This window comes from Pseudonaja textilis, chromosome 6 (genome assembly GCF_049901715.1).
Source record: "Pseudonaja textilis isolate UNSWEBS1 chromosome 6, rPseTex1.2, whole genome shotgun sequence".
Classification (NCBI taxonomy): domain Eukaryota; kingdom Metazoa; phylum Chordata; class Lepidosauria; order Squamata; family Elapidae; genus Pseudonaja; species Pseudonaja textilis.
This window is the reverse complement of record NC_141995.1, coordinates 8058986-8074016: the sequence shown is the minus strand read 5'-3', so window position 1 is coordinate 8074016 and position 15031 is coordinate 8058986. Positions and strand designations below refer to the sequence as shown.

Genomic DNA, 15031 nt, shown 5'->3' with positions numbered 1-15031 from the left:
TAGGAAATTTCTCCTTAGTTCTAGGTTGCTTCTCTCCTGGATTAGTTTCCATCCGTTGCTTCTTGTCCTGCCTTCAGGTGCTTTGGAGAATAGCTTGACTCCCTCTTCTTTGTGGAAGCCCCTGAGATACTGGAACACTGCTATCATGTCCCTCCTAGTCCTTTTCATCAAACTACACATACCCAGTCCCTGCAACCATTCTTCATAGTCTCCTAATCCCCTAATTTCCTTTATATCGGGAAGATCCTTGGGTTCTACATATCTGGGCATCAGCATAAAGGAATTAATTATCTACCTCATTCTGCTATTTTAGAAAGAAATGAAAAAAAAAAATGTTCCATTCTCTTCAAAAAGAATGACTTAAGAATGTAACGCTCCGGTGCAACTCTACCAAGATGTGAATGGTTTGCTCAGATATAATTTTTGCTAGAAAACATTACCTTTTTCCTCCACTGTAATACAGGTAATCCTCAACCTACGACCGTAATGGATCCTGCATGAATACGTGAGGTTCGTAAAACGTGTCACGAAACATGACCAACCCAGTTTTTTTGTGGCAGTCATAAAGCAGTCGCCTTGGTCGTAAATCAAACGAATGGTCACGTGACCATAGAGAAGAATGGACAGAATGTCCGGAAAAAAGTCGTAAGTAATCCCTGGAGGAAATCCATTGTATCTTTGAACGGTCACTAAGTGGCCAGTTGTAAGTCGAGGACTAGAACTTCTGTAACAGGAGTTGACACTCCCAAAAGAAGCAGCGAATTTAGAAAAAAAAAAGAAGGAACAAGGATGACCCATAGGCCAAGGTGGTTGCTCTCCTGCAGTGGACTTCAACTCCCAGAATTCCTCAGCCAGCCATGAATTCTGGGAGTTGAAGTCCGCATGTCATGAAGTGGTCAAGTCTGCAGAATGACAGGTAGTCCTCTCAATGTATGACCACAGTTGAGCCCCAAATGTCTGCTGCTGAGCGAGACAGTTGTTAAGTGAACTTTGCCCCATTTTACGATCTTTCTGGGCACAGGTGTTAAATGAATCACTACTGTTAAGTTAGTATCACAATCATTAAGTGAATCTGGCTTCCTCATTGACCTTGCTTGTCAGAAGGCTGCAAAAGGGGATCACGTGACCTCAACTGAATTTTGCATTTGAATTTTGATCACGTGACCATTGGGGGGTGCTGCTGAAATGGTCATTAAGTGAGAAACATGGTCATAAGTCTTACTTTTTGCAATGTAAAACAAAAAAGACATTTAAAAACAATGAACGCGGTGCATACATCCTGAAACACCTGTTTGTCTTACATCATTAAATAATAAATATAGAAAATAACACAAATTTACATATATACATAAGCTTTAGTCATTTTTGATATTCTGGTCCTTCCTTGTTTCAACCAGTGGTAAAACTTCTCCCAAATTTTATAGTTATCAGATTTGGTCTTGTTTTTTTAGTTCTTGAGGTAATTTATCCATTTCTGCACACATCCAAATTTTCCTAATTACTTCCATCTCATCTGGCATTTCATTACCTTTCCATCTTTGGGCATAAGCTAATCTCACAGCTGTGACATGGATTATTAGGTATATTACATCTTTGTTATATTCTCCCACATTAATTCCCAATAGAAAAAATTCAGGTCTAAATTCTATTTTAAGTTTGCACATTTTTTCTATCCATTTCTGAATTTTCTTGCAGTGTAACTTTAAATGGACAGTAAATAGCAATAGCACTTAGATTTATATACCGCTTCATAGTTCTTTACAGCCCTCTCTGAGCGAGTTACAGAGTCAGCCTATTGCCCCCCAAAATCTGGGTCCTCATTTTACCCACCTCAGAAGGATGGAAGGGTGAGTCAACCCTGAGCCGGTCAGGATTAAACTGGTGGCAGTTGGCAGAATTAGTCTGCAATGCTGCATTCTAACCACTGTGCCAACAGGAAGAAGAATGAGAAAGGGAATTAAGAGAGGAAGGGAGGGAGGGAGGGAAGGGAAGGGAAGGGAAGGGAAGGGAAGGAAGGAAGGAAGGGAAGGGGAAGGAAGGAAGGAAGGAAGGAAGAACAATAGCACTTAGACTTATATACCACTTCACAGTGCTTTACAGCCCGCTCTAAGCAGTATACAGAGTCAGCCTATTGCCCTTAACAATCTGTGTCCTCATTTTATCCCACCTCGGAAGGAGGGATGGCTGAGTCAACCTTGAGCCTGGTGAGATTCGAACCGCCAAATTGCAGTCAGCTGACAGTCAGCAGAAATAGCCTGCAGTACTGCATTCTAACCATTGCACCACCATAACTACCTGTGTAACTATTTTATATTGGGTCTATTTCATACTACTGAAAGTTGGAACACAAGCTGGTGAAAAGACCAAACTTGTCACAGCGACCACAAGTCCTTCAAAGAGACTCATCCACATTCAGATGAACCACACATGCATATGTAGTTCAGCAGTTCTTCCTCCTTGCGCCATTCACCCTGCTCGTCTTTCCCTTTCCCACGTCTTCTGCTGGCTGCGAAACCCAGTTAAGTTAAGCCATCCCTGACATAAATCCAGATCTCACCCCGCCCGATAATAGCAGTATCACAGTCACCATGATTGAAGCCACAATAGGCCAAGATGGAACCATTAATCTTGGCAGCTGAGCCAGATAGCCTTTGCAAAGCTGCACACACACACACACACACACACACACACACACACACACACACCTGGCAGGGATTTTCATGAGAAATAGCCTGAAATTTGGATCCTTGCAAATGTCACCATCCCTTTCAGCGGAATCTCGCTTTATAGCTGAGAGGGCGCCTGCAATATAAATTAGCTTCCCTGGTTTTCGGGGAGGCTGGTAAAAATGAAATATCTTCTCGCCGGATGGGCTAAATTCCAAAACTTTCTTCTCCCAAGGCCTATCCTCTCTCCTGGCTTTGCAACCCGCCAGCCAAATCCTATTAAGCATCCATCATTGTCAATGTCTATTTCTAGCGAATGAGCCAAGCAGAAGCGCCAACGGAGGCAGGAGATCTGCAAAAAAAAAAGAAAGAAAGAAAGAAAGAAAGAAAAAAGCTGGGCCAGAGAGATAATTAGCATCCAGCCTGTAAAAGGGTGACAGATGCAATGGTTACCTTCTCATTTCCTGTTCACATCTGGCTGCCCGGGGTTAAGCAGCGGGCTCGCTGATCCTGCAAGCTCAGCAAGAAGACAGAAATCTGCACCGGATCCAGAAACAATCTTGGTGATTTCAAAGCAGATCATATCCGAATAATCACAACCGTTCCGAAATGCCGAAGGATTACACAAGCCGGCAAAACAGATAAAAGTTCAAATCCAGGCAAACTCTGTAGTATTTCTCCACCTTGGCCCCTCTGAAGATGTGTGGACTTCAACTCCCTGAATTCCCCAGCCATGCTGGCTGAGGAATTCTGGAAGTTGAAGTCCAAGCATTTTCAAGTGTCCAAGTTTTGAGAAACACTACTTCAGATCGAGGGAGGGAAGTGGGAAGACAACGCTAAATTGCTGAAAAGCTTCCTGTTGTGTCTCCTAATTTCCTGCCTGTAAGTGTGCTGAAACACAAAAACCGCTGTAAAAGAGAGACAATCTCCTTGCACAGCCCTGTTGGCACAGGAGTCAAAAGAACAAAGGTTGGAGAGAAAACATAAAGACAGCCTTCCCTCTTAAAAATCATTTATTATCACTACTACTTAATTAAATGGCTAATTATCTCCTGGTTCCTTCCAATCTCTCTTCCGATATATCTAGCTTTTGACAATGCACAATTTCATCCAATAGTTAACTGATCATCTTCAGCAAAAATTACTTTAAGTAAACCATGACATAAAAAACCCTATTGTTATGCTTTTATGGGCTATTGTTTCATTAGATGGTTATATCTATATCTATATCTGTCTATCATCTATCTTATCTATCTATCTATCTATCTATCTATCTATCTATCTATCATCTATCTATTTTTTCTCTATCCATATCTATATGTCTGTCATCTATCTATCTATCCATCCATCCATGTCTCTGTCTGTCTTCTATCATCTATCTATCTATCTATCTATCTATCTATCTATCTATCTATCTATCTATCTATCTCTATCTACCTACCTATCCCTTCATCCATCCATGTCTGTCTGTCTATCTATCTATCTATCTATCTATCTATCTATCTATCTATCTATCTATCTATTTCTATCTATCATCTATCCATCCATCCATCCATCCATCCATCCATCCATCCATATCTCTGTCTATGACTGTATTGCATTTTTCCAACTTTATCTATATTGCAGGTGGCTGAGAGTTGATACAATTTGGCAAATATAATAAATAAATAAGACACATGTCTTGGGTGTGCTGGCATTTTTCTTGGGGTTTTTAATTTAAAAGTAAACTGACCTTCAAAAATGCAGTACCCTCCCTCCAATGCAAGGCAGACAAATCTTTTCGTCTGCAGGCAGCGCAAAGAAAGATGGGAACTGTAGTTTACACAGTTGATGGAAGTGCAGAAAAGCAATCTGGCATGGTTTTGAGCCATCAATTAAAAATTGCTCTGGGCTCTTTCAGAGGAAAAGCTGTCACTGAATAAAATAAAAATAAGAACATCTTGGATTTACTCCCCCGGATAAAATGCAGAAAAGTAACACATGTGATCTTCTACTTGGGGAACAAATAAATGAATTATCTTCATTTAATCTTCTACTTGGAGAACAAATAAATGAATTATCATTAAAATTTGAATTAATTTTATTTTCATGGGAATATCCCAAGGGGGTTATTGTAGAGTTTAGGAGCTTCACATAACATTTGTCACTTTTACAATGATAACAGAAGCTGGCTTGAGGCAGTTTGGCTGGAAACTGTAACTTCAATGCCAGGTTTCATAATAAAATTTGTAAATCTTAGTCACATGACCACGGGACACTGCAAAGTGTAATAAAGATTACCAAGTACCTAAAATGTGGTCATGTGATCATGACGTGTGTTGGTGGGTGGGTGTCCATGAGAACTTCGAATTGGGGTCATAATTATTTTTTTGGGAGAGACTGTTTCTTTAGGGTCCTTGGTGCTCTCTGAGGTTGATGCTTTTCTTGCAGATTTTACCAAATTAGATAACATCTATGTACTGATGCTGTTCCCTGGTTTGGTCATGAAACGCCTGCCAGAAAAAACACCAAGCTCAAAGAACACCAGAGACTGCACCATTCAACCCTGAGCTATAAATATTCTCTTTTATTTTTACCTCAGGGGTGTCCAATTCCTTGGTAACTTTAAGACCTGTGGACTCCCAACTCCCAGAATTCCTCATCCAGCACGCATTTCCCCCAATTTCCAGACTCATAAAATTCAAAAGAAGCATTCATAGAGGGATAGAATCAAGATCATGGCTGGCTGAGGAATTTGAAGTCCACAGGTCTTAAAAGTTACAAAGATTGGACATCCCTGTTCTTCCCATTTCAGAAGCCAGACTAACTTCATCCTCCTACAGTTTTCTATTTGCTTCTTGTTTTGATCTTGTCAACACACACACACACACAAACACACACACACACACACACACAAAAGTTCATTTTATGGATCCAGAACCTCCATTCTTTGATGAAAACCAGGCCCCATTTTCACCATCTCTTCCCCTCTTTTTTTTTTCTTGTTTTCTTTTTCCCCAAACAGCCACAACTTGGCATCTTTGCACGAGGAAGCACTGGGCCAAGCCTTCATCCAACCAAGAGGACAAGACCTTTCCATCCTGTCTCCTTTTTAGACTTGGGAGCCAAGTGAAACATCACAACCGGCACGGATGGATCATGACAACCCTGGTTGTTTTGGCGAGGCGGTTGTATACAGCGCGCCAAAGCCTCAAAAGAGCGAAGTGTCAGTAAAAACAAAAGGCAAGATATTCAATCACATCTGAGAGAAGAAGAACTGTATCTCATTAGCTGCCCCTTTTAGATGCAAATCCGCTAGAAAGATTTTAATTAAAAGCTTAATCTTGACATTGTTTCCCTCTGCACAGTGCTTGTTAAACAATTGTACAGGCAGTTTGCTCTCTAGCATTGTCATGCGCCCTGGATGCACCTGCCAGGAAAAATCATTATCTAAGTTTACGCGGATTCAAATTTAACTAATTTTTGTCGGAACTGTGTTAATTTCTGCTGGGAGCCAGATCTGGAATTTGGGGAGGGGGAAAAAAAATAAAAAATAAATCCAAAATTTCCAAAAGAGTCCTTCCTGTGAGGGTTGAAACACGCCCTCTGTGTGCGAGGAAGGATTCAGCCTGGATCTCCATCATCGCTCCTTCAATTTCAGCTTCAACTCCGCTTGAGGTCAGGAAGAGATTACCGCTAATCAGAATAATCCATTCAGGCTGTAAAGAAACCTCAAAAATGGAGATGTACCAAACTGGAGACAGCAAAAATAGATATAAACAGGCCGGGCAATGAATGGAGGCTGCTCCATCCTTTCTCTCTCGGCAGAGGATAGCCTGAGAGATTTCCACTTGTCTTTCTTAGCATTTCACAGCCGTTCCTTTCTCCATTTCAATAAATTTGTATTAAGGTAGAGAGGATCCTTTGACTTTCATGCGTGACTCTTGGTGATTTGGCGTCATCATCTATTAAAGCCCCACCTGCCCAAAGAGCAGCGAGAACAGCTTTGCTGGGCGAGTGAGAACATCCCTAATATACTCCGACTCAGATGAGGAGTGGGGTTCCCTCAAAAGGTCTTTATTGCACAAGAGCCATCCCCGAAGCTGCAATTATTCTGGATAATGTTTCTTAACCTTGACAACTTTTCAGTCGCTGGCTGGGGAATTCTGGGAGTTGAAGTCCCAGAATTAAAATGGCCAAGGTTGCGAAGCAGCCATTTTGAAGAACTTCAGCAACAAAGAAGATGGATGGGTAGATGAACGGATAGATGGGGTGGCTTACGGCTTTCATTATGTGGGACTGACCCCAAGGATGGTTAGCTCCATACATACAGGTAGTCCTTGACTTATGATCCCAACTGGAAGAAGAATTCCCATTGCTAAGCAAGGCGGTTGTTAAGTCAGTCACATCCGATTTCGCACCCTTCGCAGTTATTAAGAGAATCGCTGCAGTTGTTAAATGAAGCAGGCAGCCGTAAAGAAATACAGCCTCGTACATTGACTTTGCTTGTAGGAAACTGGGTAGGAAGGTCTTTAAAAGGTGAATCCATGACCCCGGGATACTATAATCACTGCAAAAACATACCAGTTGCCAAGCATCCGAATTTGGATCTTCTGACTATGTGGATGATGTGTTGGGTCATAAGTATGAGGACTGGTTGTTAGTTGTTTTTTTTCAGGGGCGTTGTTATTTCAGACATTATACGAATGCTTGTATGATAAAACGACCTGATATTCATGTACACAGCTATACACTACTTGTATCTTTACAATTTATACTGTTTTATTTGTTTCCTAGTATGATTTGATTGCTTATTATGCAATCAAATATGACTTATTATGCACATTACTATGACTGTCACTAAGTGTTAGTATCTTATGATTCTGGATGATATTTTATTTTTTCTTTATGTACACTGAGAGCATGTGCAACAAAGACAAATTCCTTGTGGGTCCAATCACACTTGGCCAATAAAGAATCTATCTATCTATCTATCTATCTATCTATCTATCTATCTATCTATCTATCTATCATCTATCTATAAAAGAACCAGTGTGTTGCAGAAGTAAAAAATAAAAGTGGTAAAGAGTTCCTTTGTAGGTAAGCGACACTAAAATTAATTAATTACATAAATAAATAAAATAGCCCTAGATTTACAACCATTTGCTTAATGACCATTTGAGGGCACTGAAAAAAGTGACTTATGGCTGTTTTTCACACTTATGACCATTGCAGCCTCCCCCTGGCCACGTGATCGAAATTCAGATGCAACTGGCATGTATTTATGACAGTCGCAGTGTCCTCTTTTGCGACCTTCGGGCAAGCAAAACTCACTTAACAACCGTGTGACTAACTTAACAAACTGTGGTGATTCCCTTAATAAATGTTGACAAGTGAGGTCGTAAAATGGGGGACAATTCATTGACCAACTGCCCTGCTTAGCAAGACATTTTGGGCTCAATTGTGGTGGTATGTCAAGGAGTACCAGTGAAGGGTTTAGATTAGCACTGAGGGGGTTTAATCCGTCTTCAGCCATGGAAGTTCCCTGAGACACTTTGGGACACCCACTTCCTTCTCTGTCCATTCAGCCTGTGTGGAATAGTGGGGAAAGATACTAAATCTAGTCCTCCCTTTGCTACAGAAGTTCCCTGGACCAATCTCTTGAAAATCTCTGGAATCCTAATCAAGGAGAGAAGCAATCTGGAATTCAGGAGAAAGTTTCCCCCGATACGGCTAAAAGGCATCATGCTTTAAAACTGTAAGTCAAAGTAGCTGGTTATGTTGTGACTAAAAAAAAAAAAAAAGAGAAAACCCCTATTAAATTTAAAACTAAGATTTTGATGTAGCAAAAAATACCTGGTGAACTACAACTTTAATCTAAACCCAAGAATATATTTATTTACTTATTTATTAAATATATTCACCGTCCATCTTGCCACAAGGTGGTAAATGGAAATTAATCAAGGAGAGAAGCAACCTAGAACTAAGGAGAAATTTCACGACAGAACAAATTAATCAGTAGAACAGCATGCCTCCAGAAGTTGTGGCTGCTCCAACACTGGAGGTTTTTAAGAAGAGACTGGACGACCATTTGCCTTGAAATGGCATAGGGTCTTCTGCTTCAGCAAAGGGCTGGACTAGAAGACCTCCAAGTTCCCTTCCAGCTCTATTTTGGTTCTGAATGTCTTTGCCAGCCCAACCAATCTCCCCGTGTGGTTGTTCTGGAGGAAAAAAAACCTTAGGAAGGCATGTTACCTTCAGCTCCTGAAACAAAGCTGGAAAAGCAATCAAACAATTGAACGAAAATGGAAAAACAACAGTGCCTAAATCTTTTTTTTTCCCTCCCCGTCACGACCATCTCACAAAATGGTCATCCTTGGGAACGTAGCATTTGTCCAGAGCCACTTTTAAAGCTTTATTGCCGGTCAGTGATGGCGCACCGAACAGCCCATCTCCAAGCCCAATAGACTAGGCAATAAACGTCCGTGCCATATATCACCCGGCAGAGAATGGCAGCCATGGCTGGGTTGGGCTGCTGTTCTCGCCACAATAGCCAACGCCGCACACTGAAATCGCATCCGCCGTAATCCGCCGTAGCGGGGAACATCTTGAGGGAAGGCTGAAGGGAGATGCCTGCACCTGAACACGCTTCCATTGTGCTAAAGTCCACATATCTGCATCTCTAATCCGGTTCTGGCACCTGCAGTAGGCGTGTAGCATGACATGCCTTCTGCAGCCTGGATGCATGCTACATACACGCACATATGCCCATGCACACCATCCCATGCGTTTCACAGCTAGCTAACCTCTAAGAAAAGCTGACCGTGCTACATATTGTTAAACCCTTAGAATCAGAGGCTACGGAATAAGGATTAAGGAAAATTGGAGGTTCAACTGGCTTGAACCTCTTTTGTCTGGAAAACAGGACCCTTCCTACAACTCTCATTGTAGCCCTTTCCATTCGTTTTTCCCCCCCTGCCAATTCTGCCATCTTTGTTAGTACATTGGGCTGCGATTTTCAAGTCGCACGAAAGAATGAATGAATGAACGGACGGACCTAATTTTTTTATTATTATTATTATGGCCGCTGACCAAAATTGCAAACAAAAACCGCATTAAAAATAAAGTAAAAAAAATGAGACAAGGTAAAATATTACAATTGGCGAGGCCTTCGTCAGCGGGTAATAAAAGCCTCCTGTTAATTTATAGGCAGTGTAACAACATTTAGCTACGCTCACCAAGAGACTGAATCACATGGAATCTGATCACTGTACATTAAAAAAATTTCAGAGACGCATTTGGCAATGCCTATCACCTATTCTCACTTTACAAAAAAAAAAAAAAAAGCCTGACTTTTTTCCTTAACTATTTTTTAAAATACTTATTAAAATAAATAACAGTCACATTTTGCACTGCCCAGCGGTGGAGGGAGAATATACTGAATCTGAAACAGACCCAGTTTTAAAAGCTAAAAGGAGCCAGCAAGCAAAATAAAAGACAGCTGGTCAACATTTTTAGGGTGGGTGACAGTTTGATTGCTGTCTCCCCGCTTCCCTTTAACAAAGATCCCCGGTGGACCGAAAAAAAAACCAAAACCCTTGCAGGAACCAAAAGGCTTCGCTGACTTTTTACGAGCTCCTTTTTAATGGCAGGATTTGAGTGAAACGCTGAAACAGGAAAAAAAAAAACGTGCCCTCCAGAGGGTAAGATGGATAGGGGTTTTTTCTTTACTCGAAGTAATTCCAAAGAAAGAGAGAGAGAGAGAGAGAGAGAAACCCCCACCCCAAAAAACATCCAAAGGGGTTTAGTGGCACCTTTTCCAACTAATGTAAAGGCTTTTTCATAAGATCGATTGGAGGAAAAGGTACTAGCAGCCTTGGTGGTCATTTCCCCCGCCACTCTCCTACTCCGGAGTCCGAGCCGCTCCCGCTGCAACCCAGCCAACGTCCGGGGTGGGAGCACCGCCGCAGAGACCCCCACCAGACCCAGGGCTGAAAGGGAAGCCTCAGACCGAGAGAGAGAGAGAGAGAGAGAAAGAGAGGCGAAGGAGTCCCGCGGAAAAGCCTCCCCCACCCCCGCCTTCCTATTCTCTGCACCCGCTGCCGTCGGGGGCCTCCGGGTTGGAGGGCTGGACAAGATCGGCCTGAGCAGAGGGAAAAGGCGGCAGGAGGAAAGAGAAGGAGGAAGGGAGGAGAAAGGGAAGGAGAGAAAGAAAGGAAAGAAGGGAGGAAGGAGGGGGGAGGGAGGAAAAAGAAGGAAGGAAGGAGAAAGGGAAGGAGAGAAAGAAAGGAAAGAAGGAAGGAAAGAAAAGGGAGGGAGGAAAAAGAAGGAAGGGAGGAGAAAGGGAAGGGGAGGAAGGAGGAGGAGGGAGGGAGGGAAAAAGAAGGAAGGAAGGAAGGAGAAAGGGAAGGAGAGAAAGAAAGGGAAGGAGGAAAGAGGAGGGAGGGGAGAGAGGAAAAGGAAGGAAGGAAGGAGAAAGGGAAGGGAGGGAGGAGAAAAGGAAGGAAGGAGAAAGGGGAGGGGAGGAAGGAAAAAAGGAAGGAAGGAGAAAAAGGAGGAAGGAAGGAGAAAGGGGAGGAAGGAAAAAAGGAGGGAAGGAGGGAGGGAGAGGAGGAAGGGAGGGAAGGAAAAAAGGAAGGAAGGAGAAAAGGAAGGAGGGAGAGGAGGAAGAGAGGGAAGGAAGGAGGAAGGAGGAGGAAGGAAAAAAGAAGGAAGGAAGAAAAGGAAGGAAGGAGGAGAAGAGGCCGCAAAGTTGAAGCACTGCAGAGGAGGAGGAGGGAAGCCAAGCCGGGCGCGCTGCTTTCCCGTCCTCCGCTCCGTCCCCGGGAAAAGCAGAGCCGCCGCCCCCCTCCCCGGCCGACGCCACTCACCGGTCCCTCCGGCCGTCCGGGGCGCGCGGACCGCCCTCTCTCCGCAGCAGCCCAAGTTCAACACTTGCCCCGCATCCCGCCGGGCGCCAGGCCGGCGGTGGAGGCGGCGGCGGCGGCGGCAGCCGGGCTGCACCCGCGAGGCTCCGCCGGGGCCAGGGGAAGCCGCTTCGCCCCGCTTCGCAGCCGCCGCGGAGAGCCGGCTTGGCCGGGCGGGAGCCGGGCGGGCGAAGGAGGTGGGGGCGCCGGGCTTGGCCGCGGGGAGCCGAGCGGGACGGCGGCAGCGGCGGAGAAGAAGCGGGCGGCCCTCCCTCCGGCCAGGTAATCCCGCCTCGGGCGGCCGGACGGCGGATTGGCTCCGGCCGGCGGGATTTGCATCTCAATGGCCAGCGCGCCAGCCAACTTTGCAGCGCCGGGCAGCGGCAGCAGGAGGCGGCGGCGGCGGCGGCGCGCCTTCCGCGTTGGGTTGTGGTTGCGCAGGCTTGTGGAAGCCGACGGAGGAAGGGGGCGGGGGGCGCGGGTAGGGGGAATGGCGGGGGAGGCGGGTTGTAGCGGCACATCTGCTGACTTCGTGTGCGTGTGTGCGTGTGTGTGTTGGGGGTCCGCAGTGCATCCTTGAACCGATAGGATGCCCTTGAGAAAAGACGCATGCTGCGCTAGCCGGTGTGTGCCTGCCGGGGCCGGGAGAGGTTGCAGGCATCCCTGGCACAAGCATTTTGCAGGTGGCTGCGTGCATCCCTTGCACAAGCACTTTCTGGACGGTTGGGGGCATTCCTGGGTGGTTGTGGGCATCCCTGGCACAAGCATTTGTAAATGGTTGTGCGCAACCCCGAACAAGCACTTTCTGGGTGGTTGTGGGCATCCCTGGCACAAGCACTTTCTGGACGGTTGGGGGTATTCCTGGCACAGGCGATTCCTGGATGGTTGTGGGCATCCCTGGCACAAGCATTTGTAGGTGGTTGTGTGCATTCCTTACACAAAGCGTTTCTGGGTGGTTGTGGGCATCCCTTGCACAAGCACTTTCTGGGTGGTTGTAGGCATCCTGGCACAAGCATTTATAAATGGTTGCGTGCATCCCTTACACAAAGAGTTTCTGGGCAGTTGCGTGCATCCCTTGCACAAGCATTTGTAAATGGTTGTGTGCATCCCTTGCACAAGCACTTTCTGGGTGGTTGTGGGCATCCCTGGCACCAAGCATTTGTAGGTGGTTGTGTGCATCCCTTGCACAAGCACTTTCTGGACGGTTGGGGGTATTCCTGGCACAGGTGATTCCTGGATGGTTGCGGGCATCCCTGGCACAAGCATTTGTAGGTGGTTGTGTGCATTCCTTACACAAAGCGTTTCTGGGTGGTTGTGGGCATCCCTGGCACACAGCATTTGTAAATGGTTGTGTGCATCCCTTACACAAAGAGTTTCTGGGCAGTTGCGGGCATCCCTTGCACAAGCATTTGTAAATGGTTGTGTGCATTCCTTGCACAAGCACTTTCTGGGAAATTGCGGGCATCCCTTGCACAAGCATTTGTAGGTGGCTGTGTGCATCCCTTACACAAGTGGTTATTGGACGATTGAGGGATTCCCAGCACATGCGATTTCTGGGTGGTTGTGGGCATCCCTGCCATAAGCATTTGTAAATGGTTGTGTGCATCCCTTACACAAAGAGTTTCTGGGTGGTTGTGGGCATCCCTGGCACAAGTGGTTTCTGGCCTGTGGGGTGCTGTGGGCAATCCCTTGCACCAGTGGTTTCTCCATGATTGCAGGCACAGTTTCTGGATAGTTGTGGACATCACTTTGCACAAACTATTTCTGGGAGGTTATGACCATCCTTTTGCAAGAGCCAACACAACAGAGAGTAACTTTGTCTGCTTGCTGGGCGGAGCACTTGCGTTCCACCCTTGGAGCTGATTCATGCAGCTTGCCTTGAATCTGTGGGTCCCTTGGAGGTTTAAAGGGAGGATGTGAACCCAGCTCTCGTGCAGTGCAACCCAGGAAGGGCAGATTCACTTAGCAAAAGAGAGGAACCCAACACTTTGGAACTGAGTCAGAATGTGAGGCTCATGGTAGGACCGACCGGTGGCCTAGTTGGACCCCAAGAAAGTATTATGTGCAATTTATTTATAAGTAACCCTTATAACTGCACCGATTCATTTAACAGTTGTGGCAAGAAAGATCCTGGGACACTGCAACCGTCATAAGATATGATGAGTCACGTCTTAAGTTTTGATCACGTCACTATAAGGATGCTGCAATGGTCATAAAAAACAAATCATAAATCACTTTTTTCAGTGCCGTTGTAACTTTGAACGGGTCACTAAATAAACTGTTGTAAGTTGAGGACTATCTGTACAACGTTTGTCCGGGTAATGCAATCCAAAATGTATTGGAAGGGGCTAATGCACTGAACTACATATTACTTCCACTACTTTTAGACACTGAATTATTTACTTCTGCATCTTTTAATCATTAAATTTCACTAAGATACTATGGTAAGACACCCGCCCCCCTCGCAAATACCTGCAAAAAAAATTTGTAGAGTACATTACTATAGTACTTACTACAGCAGCACAACGGCTGTCGCAAACCTAACTCTGTAAAAAATAGTATTTATAATGTCTTGGATTATTTTACTTCTTTGCAAATGAGCAAATTGTTTTCTCCTGATAGACCATGATGGTCCAAATTCAGGGTTTCTTTCCGAGCAAGGAGATAAATTTGTCTACGTTCATTTTATGGCGTGTGAAATGCAACATTTGAAATGAATGCATTTACTTTCCAGGATGGAACTGGAGAATGGAATGAAAATCTTTCTGTCTCCCTTTTATTCGAGTCACCGCTGAATGAAACACAGCAGGTCAAATACAACATTGATGATTGGAAATAAAAACCCTAACATTGCTCATAAAAGGTTATGTTGCACTAAAAGGGAAATGACTCCCTTCCCGGTTTGTTAGGCTCCCGAATTCCTTTAATAACGAGAGAATTACAGAAACCAGATTCTTTGTACCCTCAAATCGTTTTTCTTGTTATAACAAGCAGAAGACTAGGCTAAGTATTAAAGAAAAGTAGGAGAATAGAGTCATATTTAAGCTTCTGGATAAATACATCAGAACATTAAACCTCCACCCATTAAGCAAGATCCTTGACCTACGACCCCAATCGAGCCCCAAATGTCCATTGTGAAGCAGGAGATTTGTTAAGTGAGGTTTGCCCTGTTTTACGACCTTTTCTTGCCATCGTTGTTAAGTGAATCACTGAAGTTAAGTTAGTAACATAGTTAAGTGAATGCCATTGATTTTGATTGTCAGAAGGTTGCCAAAGGAGATCGTGTGACCCCAGGACACTGCAACCGTCATAAATACGAGTCAGTTGCCCAGCATCTGAATTTTGATCATGTGACCATAAGGAATGATGCAATGGTCGTAAGCACAGGTGGGATTCAGTCGGTTCTCACTGGTTTGCCTGAACCGTTAGTTAATTGCTTATGCAGTTCGGAGAACTGGCTAAAAATAAAGTGCAAGAGAG

General features: G+C 44.5%; 1 protein-coding gene and 1 long non-coding RNA gene across 3 annotated transcripts in view; one reads left to right on the top strand and one right to left on the bottom strand.

The window, feature by feature from the left end:
* SHROOM3 (shroom family member 3) overlaps nucleotides 1-15031 on the bottom strand; it is a 167855-nt gene that overhangs the window by 71375 nt on the left and 81449 nt on the right. The window contains exon 1 of one of the 2 annotated variants that reach the window (XM_087935763.1): nucleotides 11516-11931. The exons of the other annotated variant lie outside the window; for it this stretch is intronic. The gene's annotated coding sequence lies outside the window, so the exon portion shown is untranslated. Of the gene's footprint in view, nucleotides 1-11515; nucleotides 11932-15031 lie in introns of those variants that run through there. 2 annotated transcript variants of the gene reach the window in all.
* LOC148125390 (uncharacterized) overlaps nucleotides 11768-15031 on the top strand; it is a 65727-nt gene continuing 62463 nt past the window's right edge. The window contains exon 1 of the long non-coding RNA XR_015744038.1: nucleotides 11768-11833. This is a non-coding gene — a long non-coding RNA (uncharacterized LOC148125390). The remainder of the gene's footprint in view (nucleotides 11834-15031) is intronic.